The 18,444-nt window shown below is 38.6% G+C and overlaps 1 long non-coding RNA gene across 1 annotated transcript in view; it reads left to right on the top strand.

Moving 5' to 3' along the window:
• Nucleotides 1-17,490, top strand: part of LOC128876167 (uncharacterized) — an 84,251-nt gene extending 66,761 nt beyond the window's left edge. Inside the window, exon 5 of the long non-coding RNA XR_008456959.1 lies at nucleotides 17,479-17,490. This is a non-coding gene — a long non-coding RNA (uncharacterized LOC128876167). The remainder of the gene's footprint in view (nucleotides 1-17,478) is intronic.
• The last annotated feature ends 954 nt before the right edge of the window (nucleotides 17,491-18,444 follow it).

Genomic DNA, 18,444 nt, shown 5'->3' with positions numbered 1-18,444 from the left:
ACAAGTGAAATTTATTTAAATATTCTTTGAATAGGAATAGAATTCTTTAAACTGAAAATGGTATTGTTCAGAAGAATTTGAATTTTATAGTGGCAGGAGTATATTCGAATAGAAATTTCTTACAAGTGAAATTTATTTGAATATTTGTTGAATAGGAATAGAATTCTCCAAACTGAAAATTGTATTGTTCAAAAGAATTTGAATTTAATAGTTGCAGGAGTATGTTCGAATAGAAATTTCTTACAAGTGAAATTTATTTGAATATTCTTTGAATAGGAATAGAATTTTTGAAATTAAAAATTAGGTTGTTCAGAAATTCTTTAATTCCATTCCAGTTTTCATATATTAATTCATATATTCATATGAATGAATATACAATCTATTATATATTTTATATATTTATAAAAGAGTAGATATATGCAGATATTCATGGAAATATATTTATAAATTAGATGTATGCTTTTCAACCCTTATTTACCACCACCATACTTTCTACGTTCTCCAGGCCTTCCGCGATATTTTCTAATGTACATGTTCAATCAATTTCGAAGCAACAGAGTAAACAGAAGTCGTAATTACGAGTTCGCGATGTTTATCAATATTAATATCGGGCAAAGCTGCTGAAAGTTTGGCTACGTGGCGAAGTTCTAATGGGGTCGCTGTTAAGGTCCGATTCAGCCTTTCTCCCGTTTATTAACAGTCTATTACTCGGCGCTTAGCTGTCGAATTAATCACACCTGGCGCGATTTACCACCTTGACGATACGAATTATCGTTAAGGCTACGGGCTAACTGTACGTTCGCGATCGTGATCCGTGAATCGTTATTGGTAACTTCGAAAAGAACACGGACGCCACTTTGAAGCTTCACGTTTAGACCTATAATTAATTCCTAGCTCTATTTCTACTCTTCTAATTGAAGGAAGCGTTAGTGCAAGCTTGTTTAACAGCAACTTGTTTAGCAAGTGCCGTGACAGTTATTGAATGGAGTAAAAAAAAAAAGAAAAAGAAGTACACGGGCTTGGTAGTCTATCCAGATCAATATTTGTGAACACTTCACCTTACGATTATTTTTTGGCTATTCTTTCTTATCAATTTTATGGTTAGATGAAAGGAACATTTGTATTTATGCATTCCACAATATTTATTTGCAATTTATATTGTAAAGGGAATTTTAAAAAACGATCTACATTATTTCGTCGCATTTCTCAACTTTCCTTTCTTCCTTACATATTTAACGTCAACCATTGGTTATCAGCGACTGTCTTTTACGTAGTTATCCTTATTGTTAGACGTTAACCCAAATATGTGTATCTTTAAGTAGCTGGATCGTTTTGTACAAGTTTTCTTTTTTGTTTTACGGAGTTAATCGATTTGTGCAATGAACGGCTCATTTCTTTGTCGCCGATAAATCGCCATTTCCGGGACAATTGAGTTCGACCAGATCCCGGATCACCTCGTCCGTCGACATCTCCCCTCGATTTTCGAACTCTTCGCAATGGCGCACTCTCATCGAGAGCCAACGCGGAAATCGGGCACCTAGACCGGAAGACACCGGCCTCGAAGCCACTATTAAACGAGCTTCGTTGTTCGGCTCCGCGCCGGACGGGTTATTGAGCATTCATTAAGAGCAAGCGTTAACGGGCTGTCTCGGGACGCGGCGGGCAGGTCCACGTGCGAATATCTTCTTCCTTAGCGCTTCCTTCTCATCGCGTGCCCCCCACCGATGCCCCGTTTCGTATCTCTTTCTCTGTTTCCTCGGTGTTACCTTACTCCTCCCGCGGCGGACCTCGCGCACGCCAGTTCCACGTTACCTGTTTCGTCTGGTTCGCGCGGCGCGTTAATTATGAGGGAGCTTCCGGCGATCTAGATTTCATTCTTTCCTCCGCTTAGGCACCGGGAAATGATAATAGGTACGTGACCCATGTGGTCAGTTCACACGAGAAACGAGACTACTTCGGGGTAACGTGTCCCGGTGCGCGAAGGCCCTGTTGTCGAGGCGGTTATGCTCGTGGCATCAACGGGGCACGAAGGGGGCCAGCGGAGGTACCCGACTAGCGCGTTATACGGCAGCGACGTTCGGTGTCGGCGTTCCGACTTCCACAATGCGCCTTGTACTCTCCCACACTCAAGGAGTCTCACGCCCTCACATCCTCCCGCTGGCTCGTGGAAGCCTAGGAGGACCCCGAGGTTTGCGAGCGTCCGCGGCCATTTCGCCAGCCCCGTTGATCGTCCAGGTAGCGATCGGAATCGCAGACCCCCTAATCGGTTGCCGCGAAATAACGTTGACCCATTCTGATGGTCTAACAGCAAATGACGATTTTACTTATATCATTTTACCATATTCGCGACCGCTGATGTGAATTCACTTCGCTTCAAATTGTATTCTTCATTACAAAAAAATTATACAAATCTTTTTACTTCATAGCACTGCATATTTAAAACGTTGATATTTCGGAACATGTTTTGTAATTCTGATCTTGACGTGAATTCACTTTGGTCAAATTGTATTCCTGATTACGACAAAATTATAAAAATCTTTTTACTTCATACACTGCATATTTACAACGTTGATACTTCGGAACATGTTTTGTAATTTTGATCTTGACGCGAATTCACTTCGCTTCAAATTATATTCCTGATTACAACAAAATTATAAAAATTATTTTTATTTTAAACACTGCATATTTACAACGTTGATATTTCAGGACATGTTTTGTAATTTTGATCTTCCTTTTTTATAAAAGTCTCGATCTTCAGTCATTAAAAATTCATTAGGAATTGTGATCGGAATGAAAGTATGTCTTAACTTGTAAACATCTTCTAAAGTGTAGCATGCATTTTATTGTTGATACTCTGTATATTCTGTATACTTTGTATTGATATACATCATCGTAGAGTTCCCTACGTTTTCACTTGCCACGAATAAATAAACAAGCATCTAATGAAAAAGTCAAATTACTTGGTAAAATTTCGATATAGTAACACAAACCTGAAAATTGGACATAGGTCCATGGAGGGTTAAGTAAAATTGTTTTATTGCAGTTAAAGATACGATAATTACGGAATGTTTCATTAAACAACTGCTTGAAACGACCAATTACAATTGAGAATAGAGCGAATCTTCGATAATTGTCGTGCATTTTAGTTAAAGATGCAATAATTACAGAATAATCCATCAAAAAATGTCTTAAAACAATCTATTAGAATTGAGAGTAGACTTAATCATCAATAAATGTCGCGCGGTCAGGTCTTGTGACACTTACCGAACAAAGTACGTCAAAGAAAAGTTTGAAGTACATGGGTTTTTATAGATTTAGAAAATATCTTGAATCGTTGCTAAATGTCGCACGGTCAGGTCCTGCGACACTTGCCGAATAAAGTATGTGAAAGAAAACTTCAAAGTACATGGGTTTGATAGATTTAGCGTTAATGGGCTTTTAGGTCATTCCGAGTCTTCGCATGATCCCCTCCCGTTACGCTGCCTCCTTTTAATTTGATATTCCCGATGATGCCTCGATAAGAATATTTTCTTCTCCGAGTTTATTCGAGGGACCGTGTTTCATATTTGCTTCGTTAAAATCCAGACCCTCGATATAATTACGTTTAATTATTTTCCCACGACGATATTATATTTCCTCTGCACGCACGAGACAGCACGGGAGACAAAGATGCTTGGAAAGAGCGAGTCTCTTGTTCTAAACAATTCTAATTTATATAAAATATCCAGTTCGACGTAAAATACAAGCGACTGTCCATATTTCACTCTTGAAATACAACATTCAAATTCAAATTACGGAACGAATGTGTATTAACTCGTCACATGATGAATTAATACATTGACTGCCAGATTAATGTAAAAAATTCCTCGTAAAAGTTCCTACGAGGCTAAAATTTTGTTTCTAAGCAATCAGAAATTACGTAACTTAAGATCCGTGGTAGGACTTATTTTCGCAACCTCGTTAGAATTTACCAATCCTATAAAAATTAATTTTCTTCGACAGCTCACTTTCAGAGTTAATTTATTTATTCCTCAACCTTGTCACCCACACGTGATGGTCAACCTGTTAATTATCATAAAACTTAAGCAGGGAGTCTCTTCTCTCTCCTAAAATCCACGCATTCCCTCAAACGAATTGCTCCATTCAATTATAAATATAAATCCTCGGACAAGGACCACTGTTTCCTCACGCGAAGCAATAAATGCTCGCGATTAAATTGCTCTCCGACGATCGCCTCGTATATATCTTTATAATTAACTCGGTATAGCCGAGACATGCTATCGCGGACTGGTCGGTGTGCGACAGCATTGACATTTTCCTTGGCGACAGCGGAAAAATGTTCCCTAACGCTCGTGGCGCGTAAGTTATCCAATCACCGTGTATATTACAGGCGAGAAAGCACCTGGGAAACCTAACAGTTTCGAAAAGGCCGTGAGTGACCGGAACACGGCTCTCCTTACCGTACAGGTAGCAACAACGTGTGCTGCTTTAGCGCAGCGCTTATCTGCGATCTTCGCTCGTTTCGTCCCGAGCCACCAAGAAGGTATATACCCCGTTTCATTAATGTTAATAGTCGCCCTCGAGGCGTTTCAATGGCCCTTATCATCGTATCCGTTGGTCATTTCTTTTATTTACCTAATAAAGGTCGACTACTGGACAGACTTCGTCATGTGATGAGACTCTCGTCCACGACAGGGGTCAATCAGCTTAAAAACTTAAATTCGGTTCAACCTTTGATAATTAATATTATGATATCCTAGTAAAGCAAATGCTAACGGAGTTTGGGATTTTTCTTAGCTGTGGATTGAACGTCCAAAACATCATACGAGTTCAGGAATAAAATGAGATGTGATCTATAAATTCTATCCCCTTGTTAGACTGAAAAGGAGGGTGAGTTTTCGAATCTTTCTTGGGTGATATATTAGGTGTACACACTAATTCTGTGCTTTACTTGTCATTTATTTATGAAGAGAAATTCTACTATTTGTATTATCGTTATGTGTTTAAATAGAGTAGGTATGTATGGTTGCAAAAACGAAATGCAGGAAGTGTGTTTTATTCTTTCATTACTAAGAAGGTTGGTAATGTGAGAAAGTAGGTGTAAATATTTCTGTTCAAAGTGGAGTGATTAGTCGCTACAATAGGTCAAGGTTTTCGATATCTTATTGAAAATAACAATTTTAATTGATTATATATTTTACATTCTATTATAATCAAGTATTCTACTCATATCCACGATCATTATTATTACTATTATTAGTTTATTATCGTTTTCAAGAATATATTAAAAATATTCAAAAAATATTTAGAAAGTCCTTTCAATAATTACCCATCATTTACTTCAATATTGAAAGTAACAGTTATAATTGATTACATATTTTGTATTGCATTATAATCAAGTATTCTACGCATATCCACGATCATTATTATTATTATTATTATTTTATTACCATTTTTATGAATATATTTAGAAAATCCTTTCAATAATTACCATCATTTACTTCGGTATTAAAAGTGACAATTCTAATTGATTATATATTTTATATTCCATTATAATCAAGTATTGTACTCATATCCAGGATCATTATTATTACTATTATTATTTTATTATCAATTTCAATAATATATTCAGAATATATTTTGAATAGCATTTTAATAATTACTATCATTATTGCTCGATTATTGTAAGCAACAATACTAATGAATTATTCTAATCACCGTCATCACCAAGATCGATATTATTCCTAACATATTGAAAATAACGATAAAATCATAATAACAACAACGACCATAGTGACGATCAGAATATTCGACTACAATTAAAAATAAAATGTACACTCGATTACAACGATGTTTCACATTTGATGTAACATCGCGACGGCTGAAAAGTGTCGAATAAAATACTTCGATGGGCAAAAATGAAATGAAACGATTGCATATATCGGTGACTGACGGGACGTGGCAACAAAGACTGGTATAAATCAACGAAAGTCACCGAGACGCTAGGCTGGCCTCCAGCCGTTTTTCCGCGCAACGGTAACGAGCTTGGGATCAGACGCGCGCAGGCAGGGCCAGTTTCTCACAGAGCCATCGGAAACTTTCTCTGTATACGAGGCGGATTTTTCAGCGTACGCTTATATTCGTATAGGTCGTGGCACGGGGTCAGGAATGCCCTTAATAAACTAATCACACCGCGAGTATCCCGAGAAACGAGACGCTCGTTACGCGGAATAATGCCACTTTCCTGCATAAGCAAGAACTCGGACCCTCGACAACCCGCTAATTTATGCGTCCCTCTTTCATTCTCTTTTTTTTTTTTCCTAAAGGATTCGCACTATCCGTCAGAGAGACGTCCGTCAGGTCCCTCCTCGCGCCGATCATCGCGACGGACAGCGTGGGCAACGCGAAATTTATCGGAGAACCGCATTAACCGTAATCCAAATTAGATTTCGCTTCGAAATAGGCGCGCATTTATTTTTTAATAAAAGATGGCTTCTGTTCATAAATATCTGGACACTTGCCACCTTAAACACGAATAATTAACATTGTAATCAGGAGACGATAACTAAAATAAATCTGAATAGGATTCGTGAATTTAGCGAGGTTGAAAAATTAAATAGTAGGACAAATGTTGAATTATCTAATCCTTAATAGTCTCGAAACATAATTTTCAATTTGTAAAAATTTTCATGTGTTTTAATTTTGGCAGACAACGTTCCCATCCATGTTGTATTTGAAGCGTTAATTAATCACGGAATAATTTTGGCAGGAAAACCGTCGCTGAGATAACAATTTGGGCTAAATTCGGACGTTATCGGTAGATTTATAAGTGAGTTTATTGTTTCGTTGATAAGTACTTCGCTGCATCGAAGAGGACATAAAATTATCGACGATGGTAATCCCGGAATTCTTAGTTCTCCATCGCTACCGTTTTAACACGGTTTCGAATTGTGTTTGCCAAACGCAACCTGCCAAATAGACAATTCGCGCTGTTTCATTCGCACGCGAATCGCACGTGAATAGCAGTGATAAGCGGCGGCTTATTCATCGGGTCACGAGGCTCTTGAAATAATAGTTCAACAAATTTGTTGCAGTCTTTAAAGGTGCAGACGTGGTGAAAGCAAAAATATAGGAATTTTTGGCAAAATATAGATACATAATTTGATTTAAAACAAGGTTAAAAAAAAAATTTTTTTAAATTACCGAATGAACGAAGTATTTCCGAAATTTTTATTTTTAACAAAATTGCTTTATTGATACACACCTCATTTGCTGACATTCAGGGTTATTTTTCTTTAATAAAATGGGATGTTTCCATCGAAAAGAATGCCTTTGTTAATTTTTTGTTATGATAACTACGTTTTAAATTAATGATAAAGTAATTAAACGATTTCGATTCAACTTTTTAATATTTTTAAATTACTAGTTACTCTAATCTCAACTCAAACAGAAATCCACTAATACTTTATAGCTATAAAAAAGAAAGAAACAACAGGCTAAATCCCAACTCACAACGCTTTATTGTCAAGAAAAATCGTCTCAACTCGTTAAATATCCCCAATTTTTAAATGATCTAGCAATTACTTCCACGCCATTAATCCAAATAAAAGTCCTGCAACATACCTTTTTTTATTTCAACCCTAACAAACTAGAGCCCCAAGCTCGAAAAGCTTCACTATCAAGATAAACCGACTCAACGCGTTAAATATCCTCAATTTTCCTTCAATTTTCGTTTGCCTACGTCTGTCACGCAAATTTTTTCGGCCACGCCAGGAAAATTGGCCTACGTTGACCCCGCGCCAAAACGATTCGTCGGGAAGTCCCGATAAGATAAACGACCCAGCTCAGTCGAAATGAGCATGGGGAATTAAAAACGCGAAAGAAAGGAGCAAAATAGCATAGAGGTGGGGGTGAAAAGAGAAGAGAAAGGCTGGTTTTTGGGGAATAAAGAACAGGAACCGCTGGACGATGCACGCGCTTCGTTTGAAGTTAATCGCGACGTGGCATCAGTCTGCAGTGGACAGCCCTCATGCGTCTCTCTCGCTCTAGGCCTATTGAAAAACCGTTTATCTGATAGGACGCTTTGTTTTAAAGTGGACTCGTTCATTGTCGAAGGCACGGACCTGCCTGTCCCGATGGGGACACGCTTTCCGTCCGCTGCTTTTCTCCGTTGCCTCTTTCGGACAGGATGATCCTTCGCGTTGGGTTGCACTCGTTGCGATCGGTAACCTGAGAGTGCAGGGAAAATTTGCTGTGTTGAATTATAGCAAGGGGGAAGACTAGTAGTGATAACATTGATCGGTGTAGCGACAGGAGCGATGGAATTATTTATTTCGTTAGCAAATGAGGATAAAAGGTTGAGGCACTTGTGTCGAGGTCTGGTTAATCTAAAAATATTCTTGATGCTGGGATTTTGGTCCTGGAAGGAATAGAAAATGGCCCTTGTTATTATTTGTGGAGGTTGTGTCTGTGGAGGGAGAGCGAGAAAAGAGAAAAGGAAGGAAGGGTTTCGTCCTGGGCCTTCCAGTGGACTCGTCAATAAGGCTATTTTTTTTTTTAAATTGTTTATTGCACATCTAAATTCGGAATACAAATAGTGTCAGAATCCGCAACAAACAAGGGATAGGACTTATAGACTATATATGAAACTTAATGGCCTATTATTAGACTTCTCTAGGTTATAAACAATATTTGTCTTAATAGTATTTTGTACGATGCTTATCAGATATTAATGAGGCACGTTTGTAGCCTGAGCATTCTTAATGTTTAATCCAGAGAAAGTGTTTTTAAAGATAGATATGTAAAAACCTGGACGCAGGTCAGTAAGGCTATCTAGCACTAGCAGGCCCGTGGCTTAAACGCCAGGATGTTTGTGAGAAGACTCGCGGCGTCCGCATCCCTCTAGTGATGAAGACAGGAAGTACCACCACATATTCAACCTTTTTAAGGTGGTAGAGGCAGTTGTCATAGCCAAACAAAATTGTTCAAAAATTCTTACGATGTAAATAATATTTTAATTCAAAACACAGAGTAGTGATGCACACTACTCTTGATTAAAAATACAATCATGAAAAGATATATACAAAATAAACATATTGAATATATAAAATCTTGGGAAAGAATGGAGACAAAACATGTTGAATAAAATCTTAAAAAATCCTCTTGAATTTTGCTTATGATAACTGTATACACTACATGTAACCCTTTAAACAAACAACGTCTAATAAATCAAAACGAGGATGACAGCCCCATGCATTTTATCGTATCAAGTATTCGTTCGTATACAACATTCATTTTTGTATTTTAATGCAAGCAATGCAACTATCTTATCGCTCCCCAAGGATGATCCTCTCCTTACCACAGTCTCAACTATGAATCCCACTCGCTGCGTCCAGCATCTTGAATGGCAATCGACAATTAGAATGTCCCCCGTAGAACGCATACACCGTGTAACAATGCAAGCAATGCGAAGCTTTCCTCGATCGACGAGCAACGAACCAGGCTCTAACAGGATACTTTGCGTCGAACATACTTGCCACGTAAAGTGGTTGCAGAGTGGAGTGAAAATTTGATTTATCGAGCAGGGTTGCGCGTGCATGAACGGTAAAATCGCGTAAAGTCGGGATGCGTGAGTTTTAAACGTTGCTTGGGACTGTGTGTGGGCACACTGTACGTACACGTGACTCTGTAACGCGGACAAGTACATATAGGCAAGGCAACGCAAGGTTACGAGCTGCCTAGAGAACTTTTAAGAAGACGATTTAAATGAAAGAGTTTTGGTATTATTGAGGATCTTCATCTATGGAGATGTCCGGTTTTTTGTGTTTCAGGCTTTAATCGAAAACATTGACACAAAAATGTAGCAATTTTCGATAGTAAGATTCAATGCTCGACGTTTTATACCTGGGCCCTCGGGATTAAGACGGTACTCTTTATTTTTGACCAGTATGCTGTCAATTTTCATTATTTCTTTTTGAAGCCAAAGTACTCGACTAAACCTTTGGAAATTTGGTATATTTACTTTATATACATGTTGTGCCAACAAATGTATACACAGTTCGAATGTTTTTTATTCTTTATAACATGACAATTAAAGCCTAGAATATAAAAACAAAACATTCTACATAGCTGAAGATCCTCAGCAAAATAAAAAGAACTCTTCCCTTTTAATAACAAAATGTTCGCGTGTTCCAGTCTTTTGTTCCAAAACGTAGCACTAGTACTTTTGATCATTCCTAATCTACTACCTATCCTATTAATTTCAAAGAGAAGAAGATATTTCATTTCCCAAAATACAGTAGGACTTATTTTCGCTACCTCGTTAGAATTTACCAGTCCTATCCAAATTAGTTTTCTTCGACACCTCACTTTCAGAATTAATTTATATGTTCCTCATCCTTGTCACCCACATGTGGGTGACGTGACGGTCAACGTGTTAATTGTACTCAAATATCATCGAACCTAAGCAGGGAGTCTCTTCTCTCTCCTAAAATCCACGCAGAAAGATCCTCAGCAAAATAAAAAGAACTCTTCCCTTTTAACAACAAAATGGTCGCGTGTTCCAGTCTTTTGTTTCAAAACGCCGCACTCGTACTTTTGATCATTCCTAATTAGTACCTATCTTATTAATTTCAAAGAGAATAAGATATTTCATTTCCCAAAATTAAACTTTATCCATCTTCTCTGCTAGTTTTATCGAAAAATATCCTCCCTTAAAATCGCACCCAGATAAAACACCACCTCGACGTAAACGAAACAATTATATACCCCCCCGGACAAAACGCATAAAAATGTTTATTCGCGGAAGGATTCGTGTCCTTTGGGTCGGTTCACCGTCCAGAAAACCCGGGACAATTCAATCATGGCGTTTTCCAACTGGTGGCTGCCGCGGGAAAAAGGGAACGCCGGGTACGTGTCGCGAAAAGGAAATTCATAAAACTCGACTAGACGGGGCGAGTTACTCCGGCAGCGTCCTTAAGCCGGAGCGTCCTTAGCGTCGATTATCCTTCGCGGGATCCCTCTTCCTTATTATTCCGCGTCGGACTTCGCCCGTCGGACTTTTTTCTCCGGTTCTCGCGGCCCGTGCTTCCGTTTTATGTACGGAGAAGGAAGGGAAGAGGGGGGGTTAGACTATGTACAGACGGGGCAGACGGTGTATTTCACGATCAACCACCTGTGGATGACTATGCTAATTACCCGGCGTAACGTCGTAATAGGAAGTAATCGACGCCCGCCGAGGGGAGACGGAAGCGACTATTATTTTTCAGCGTAAAGAAGAAAGGGGAAGATTGTCCCGCGTCGAAGACGAGACGGAGTAGCTGGTGGCTCTCTGGCGGTTGGAATAATTCGGGAAATTTGGGGCAAAAAATGGCTAGCTTTTGGGGGAGGGGGTGTTCAGGGTGTTTAGGGACTTCGTAATTATTAGAGTTTTTATTTTACTGAGGATTTCGTTGAATGGAGGTGTTTCTGCTTTTTCTATTCTAGACTTTAATCGAAGACACGAGGATGCGGCATTTTTTAATAGTTTTCAGGTTAGAATTTTGCTCGTTCGTTTAAAGGGAAAGAAGGTTTTTAATTTTTCTAAAATATCTTCTGTTACAGTTGACGCCTTGTCGCTCACCTGTATGTATTTATTCGAATACCCATTATTCATAAGAAGGGAAGATTGTTAATTTCCTAAAATATCTTCGCTTTCGGTGGTATCCTTTTTCTATGCTCTAGGCTTTAACGCTAAACATTGTTACACAAGTGCAGCTGTTTTTAGTAGGTTGCAAATTACAATAGTTTGCAGGTCACAATCTAGCCTATTCATTTCAAGTCAGAGAAGATTATTAATTTCCTAAAATATCTTCGCTTCCGGTGGTATCCTTTTTATATATTCTAGACTTTAACTCTAAACATTGTTACAAAAGTGCAGCAGTTTTTAATAGTTTGCTGGTTACAATCTAGCCTATTCATTTCAAGTCAGAGAAGATTATTAATTTCCTAAAATATCTTCGCTTCTGGTGGTATCCTTTTTATATATTCTAGACTTTAACTCTAAACATTGTTACAAAAGTGCAGCAGTTTTTAGTAGTTTGCAAAGTACAATAGTTTGCTGGTTACAATCTAGCCTATTCATTTCAAGTCAAAGAAGATTATTAATTTCCTGAAATATTTTCGCTTCCGGTGGTATCCTTTTTCTATGCTCTAAGCTGTAACTGTAAACATTGTTACAAAAGTGCAGCATTTTTTAATAGATTGCAAATTACAATAGTTTATAGATTACAATCTAGCCTATTCATTTCAAGTCAAAGAAGATTACTAATTTCCTAAAATATATTCATTTCTAGTCGTCCAACTCCAGTGGGTTTCCATGTGTCCCACCAATAACAAAATCAAACGAGGTCTATTTTACCTAAATGAAGTCTATTACCTACAATAAAATGTTCATATCACTGTCAAAAATCGACACCATCACATCAACGAAAGCTGAAAAACAAAAACTGTTCGAAACCACCTGCCCTCGATCTCGGAAGTTGAAACATTCTAAACGCCTCTCCAGCGTCACGACGGTCTTCCTCGAACCCGACAAACAAAAACTCGGAGAAGAAATCCCGACCCGCGTACTCTCCGCGATACTGCGCGCAAATATCGTAAAGATAAGGCCCGCAGGCCACGTCGCGGACGGCACAAAGACAGAGGAGAGTTGGAGAGAGAAGACGGTGGCCTCAGTGGCCGAGAAGGTGTATAATAAGCCTAGGAAAACGGAACGGTGCATTCTTTTTTTACCAAACTTCGTCCTCTGTTCTCTCTAGCCTCGCCCCACCATCGCCGGCAGTCTTTCACCCTGTGGTCCGTTAGGGCACCACAATTTTCGTTTGCCTCCATTCAACTTTTTTTTTCTTTTTTCTTTTAATCCCTATCCTCTTCCTCGTACAGGGTGAAATCGAGAATCGTCAGCCACGAGGATACATCGTCTCTCTCGCTGTTGATTTTCAATTGAAACCAGAGATTCGATCAAATATTAGGGCCCCTGGAACAGTTAGGTTTCATGGGAACTTGAGGATTCGTCCGGTTTCGGGGGCTGATATTTTTTTTTCTCTCTGGAGAGGAAACTAACGGGCAGGGAAAAACCGAATCGATTCGAAAATAAAGAACGATGAATGCGAAACTTTATTCGGAGAGAAAATAAAACGTAGCGGTAGAAGGTTGGAAATTATTACGAGAAGTAGGAGAAACTAAATGGATTCAATGATAGAAAATGTTTGAAGAGGAATTGTTATTGCAACGAAAAGTAAATAATACGTTGGGTGATTTGTAGAAAAAGATTGCTGAGATAGGTGGAGTTATACTGTGAATTATATGTCGATACTTTAACGTGAGTACCTTGGTTTCCAATTAGAGTTTAAAAAGATACAGTTTGTTCCTGAAAATATGTCTAACATGTCCTACTTACAAACGCACGAATAAATGAATCTATATTCTTGGTTATCTTGAAATCGGTTATCTATACAAAATAAAACAGTACAATAGAAAAATTATTAATTATACATGAAGATTTCTGGAATAATTGAAATTGTATCATAATTTACACTCGATTATCTTAACCTTTTCAGTACTCTGCGCGAGTATATTCGTTAATGAGTTAATGAGCCTCGCGAGCTTATTGTTAATGAGTTAATGAGTTAATGAGTTAACTCGTCTTGAGCTTTTTCCTATTTAAAAAGCTCATGCGATTTAACTCGTCTTGAGCACGACAAGAACAAAATAATTTGACGAGTATACTCGCGCAGAGCACCGAAAAGATTAATACGAATATCTCGACTCACAATTTAAATTTAAAAAATTACACTTTCCTCCTATAAAAGCTTAACAATCAACATGGAAAATTCTATCGAGGCCATCATAAATGCCCCGATACAAAAGCAAACGCACAACTTCTCTACCTAATAAAAGAAATGAACCAAAGCTCTCGAAAACCATCCATCCTCCGTTCTAGCAAACGGGTTCGGATCTACCCGAAATGAACCAGCCTCACGGAGAGTTCGACGATCGACTCGCCGCGATCGCGTTGATCCACGCGGCTAAGCGTGTTTACGTAGCCTCGCTGAACGCGCCGAGGCGGATCTATTAAACGTGAAAGGATTTCCGGACGGAGCGTCTGGTACGAAAAAGAAAAAAATGGCCGCGGCGGTTTCTGCGTGGACAAAACGGTCCATTCACGCTGGCACAACATCCTGCCCTCGACGAGGTCGAGTCGCGACCTTATTCCGAGGACACGTCACGGGGATAGCCCGGCGTCGTCCTGTCCATGACAAATTACGGATCGTTTCACGCCTGTAACGTGCCTCCTCACGCGTCGTGGAGGGAACGCGCCGCGTCGGGTCCGTGGCACAGTAAGAAGAGGCGTACGGGGGTGGATTTTCACCAGGTCCGCGACAAAGGGAGTCTTAACGTCCCGGGGACAGTCGTGGCACGAATAATGCCTTTCGGGATTAGGATCCTGAAAGTGTAGACCACCCAACAAAAAAAATAGAACCGAAGAAGAATGGAAAAGTGGAGGAGGAGGTGGGAAATCGCGCGTGCAATCGCGAGGATTATTTTCCTTCTGGACCACGGAGAGAGGGGTGCGAAGGTGAGCGATTTTGGTGGACGTCGATTGGTCGACCAGGTGAGAAGGAATGTTGATACGTGCTCTGGGGCGAAGACGAGATAAATTTTTACTTGGATATGAATTTTATATTTATGAGTAATCCATGGTTGGATTTTTCGAATACTTGAGAAAATTTTCGACGATAGTGTAGGAAGGAGTTGGAAGTTAATAAATGAGTCCAGGGTATATTAGTCTAAGGAATTAATTTTCTGGTTGATTTCATGAAGAATTTTGTTATGGAGCACACGTACAATCTAAAGAAATTTGTCTGAATTAAATGATAGGTTTGATGTTCCCAAATAAATTTTTCATTATAAATATATTCATGTGTAAAGTTTACTCATGTATGTATTTATTACGAAACATTTATTTGGAAACATTAAGACTGTTAAGAATGTATTTATACATGATTTAGTTGTGACGAAAATATTCAGAATTAAATATAAGTGATACAAGTTATATTGTACAGGACTTTTTGGAAGAAACATATGTTCATGGCTGCTACAATGTAGGCTTTGAAACGAACTCTATACTATTTTTTTTAGACTCCTTTTAACTTCTTTAATTTTCCAAACTCAACAGAACCCTTTAACAGATATATTTTTAACAATCTACATGGAAACAAAGTGAAACCAAAAATAAATTTGTCAAAAGCTCTAAACTGGAACGCTCCGAACAAAACTTCCAAAAAATTCCATCAAACCGTCCGTAAAAATCATTAAAAATTAATCGCAATCTACCAAAGTCCAACAGCACTCTATTATAACGTCATCCTCCAAGTCCCGACAAAATAAAAATTCCCCCAAAACACTATAACAAAATGTAACTTCAAAAATCCCATGAATATATCACAATTCAAGTACATTCACGTAAACAAGTCTTCAACAGTACTGAACAAACATCGCAAGTCCCATATTTCGTTAAATATTTATCACTGGATAACAAGATTTAATAACTAACTAATAATCGTGTTTAAGATACGACGTTAAATCTATGCAAGAAAAAAGTATTTCTAAAAGCAATTCGTGATTCTTTAGATTCTTTAGAACTTCCCGAAGAAAAATATAGGAAAAAATTGCCTAATTCGTTGGGTTCCCAGTCGCCCCCTCTTGGCACAGGGCGTTGCCCCGGCGCGGAAAGGTATGTTTCGCAAATTTCGTTGCGAGAAACGTTTCGCAGCTACGCGGCTCTCGGCGAGGCAAACGGAGGGTCGGAGAGCATCGTGGTCAGGGATTTTACCTGACTTTCACTTAACACTCTCCTCGCGGGCCCTTGTGACTCCTAGACGCGATGCATTGTGAGTCCGTCATTCCATTATGCGCCGCTGCACGCTCCTACACGTACCGCGCGCATCGAAAGTGCATCCGCTGAAAACGATTTCTAATCGTTCGATCCGCACACGCGATCCCGTGCGAAACGCCGCGAGAAACCCAGACCTGATCCTCGTTCTGTCGCAAAATTAATATCGAACATTATATATATATATATGTATACGCAACTCGTGCACATTATTATATATATAAATAATCTGCACGAGTCCAATTGACAGACTTTGTAATTTCAGTGTTAAAGAAGCTCAACAAAAATATATAAATGAACCAATGCCAATTTATATACAAATTCGACCCCAATAATTAAGTTACCATAGCGATCTACAATTTTCAATAATATTGTATATACAAAATTAATTTATATATAAAATATATATACAAAATATACTTATTGAATATATATATATTTGTTGAAAATTGTAGATGGTTATGATAATTTAATTATTGGGGTCCAATTTGTATATAAATTGACATTGGTTCATTTATATATTTTTGTTGGGCTTCTTTAACACTGAAATTACAAAGTCCGTCACTTGGACTCGTGCACATTATTTATTTTCACATACTTTGGTCGGTAAGTGTCATGGAACGTGGCTGCGCGACACTTATCGACGACTCACCTCATTCTCACCTGTAATGTTTAAAACCTGTAATAATTGTTTGAAAAAATGTATCAGTAGTGTAACTTTTCCTAAAGCTACTCGATCATTAAATATTCTCTTACTTCGATACTCGAGGACAATTATTGCAACAGAGAATTAATTTAATTAATAATTTAAACTTCTCTTCCTCCTTCCAATTCCAAAGATACGTATGTTTAATAGATAGGTGCATTGAACTCGCAGCAATGAGTAAAAATATGATTAGGAATAGGTGTAACAAATAAAAGAAATTCAAGTATACATTTGCCATTTAAAATTATATCACATAATTTCTCATAGGTCAGTTTTCCTAAAGTTCCACATTTATATTCAGAGCTCTCCTTATACTTATCGACGATGCCAATAATATTAATATCGATAACCTGAAACACTATTCAACTCGCAATTACTATTTTCACGCGACATTACCGATTCTCTCGACAGCATTCGTTCTTTCAACCTTTGCACAGTCCACCTGGAAATTTCTCGAACATTACCGGAGCCGGTGCTCTCCTGTCATTTCGCGCCTCTCTCTCTTAATCTCCTCCCCACCTCTGACACGTTCATTCTTCGTAGCTGCACGGGAAGTCAAGGTAACCCAGTTTCTTCCGACGAAGTGGTAAAAAGGGCCCGCGGTATTTCTCGTATATCTGTTTGATTTCGACTCGACCCTGGTCACACCAGAAACCGCGGAGGAAAAAAAAGAAACGAAAGAAAGAGGGGAAACTGCTCGAAGGCCCCGAGTGACCCGTGTTCTCTTTGTAGCCGACGGGATACGCGTTGTTTGTACAGATAAGGGCACAGGTGGGGCACAGTGGACAGTGCCAGCGTTTCATCTACACAACGTCCGTTCATCCGGCCCGTTTTTTAGTTTCAGTTTATTCAACGATAAGGCGGACGTCATCGGCCAAGGAAACGAGATACCATCGGACAACCCTACGAATTTACGTCTCTCTAAGATTCTACTCGATTCGAAGACCAACCCCGGAAACCCTGCTGAAAGCACAAGGTAAATTCATAGTTTGTATTTTACGATAGAGGGCATTCTTTTGTTCTCATCAGTTTCGAGGCTATTTTCGTGACTTTATAGCGGGTCACGTAATTGATGTAAACTTTTGAAATTTGGTGTGCTTATTTATACATTTTTATCGGGTTTCTTTAACACTGAAATTAACGGATTTGTCAATTTGACTCGTGTACATTATTTATTTTCACATACTTCGTTCGGTAGCTGTCATGGAACGTGACTACGCGACACTTATCAAAAAATTTGTTACTGGGCTGACTTTTCCTAAACCTGCTGAATCGTTAAAAATACTTTTACTTCCATACTCGAGGACAATTATTGTATTATTCACACATGTATATTGAAGATTCATTCGTACATAAAATATATTTAAATTCCAGATTCATGTATAATATATACGTAGCTCAAGTGTATTCGAGGTTCATGTGCGCCTACACAAAATACATGTACATTCTATATTCATGTACATGCATAGCACAAGTACATCCAAGGTTTCTATTTAAATCGTTTCCCTCTACAAGAGAGCAAGAACTATTCCTCAATTTCACAGAAATAATTTTTCTTTCGAGCTATCGATAATTCTAAAATTCTAAAATTCTAACCAAATATTTTTTTTTTTAAATTTGCATAGTCAATTTCATCATTATGATTTTCTTTTTATTCGCCTTTGGCCCTCGAGGGCCAATTAATAAGACTCCATCCCGGCGCCGATAAACCAGCACGCTTACACGGGTGTTCTCCCGAGTCGCGACCCATTTCGACGACAGTTCGCCGTACGGAGCACCTGTTTCGTTACTTTATCGTTTCGCC

Source organism: Hylaeus volcanicus, chromosome 5 (genome assembly GCF_026283585.1).
Source record: "Hylaeus volcanicus isolate JK05 chromosome 5, UHH_iyHylVolc1.0_haploid, whole genome shotgun sequence".
NCBI lineage: Eukaryota > Metazoa > Arthropoda > Insecta > Hymenoptera > Colletidae > Hylaeus > Hylaeus volcanicus.
This window is presented reverse-complemented; position numbering and strand designations above follow the sequence as displayed.